Below are 245 nucleotides of genomic sequence, written 5' to 3' on the forward strand. Positions count from 1 at the left end.
GCTTCCAAAAAATCGTAAAATGAGCGTATCAAATATTCACGTTTCTTGAAAACTCTAAGAGATATAACTTCCTTTTTTTTACATCCGATATCATCAGCTAGCGGACTATCAGCTGATATGTGACGGGAAGTATATAAATTGGATAACAAGAAATTAGTGCATTGAGCAACAGTTCAGTCGAGAAGTGAAAGGTGATATCTACTACAGGCCATGTTATTTTTTAAAAATGCCTACTACCTCTCGAC

Source organism: Penaeus monodon, chromosome 22, assembly GCF_015228065.2.
Source record: "Penaeus monodon isolate SGIC_2016 chromosome 22, NSTDA_Pmon_1, whole genome shotgun sequence".
NCBI classification, from domain to species: Eukaryota; Metazoa; Arthropoda; class Malacostraca; order Decapoda; family Penaeidae; genus Penaeus; species Penaeus monodon.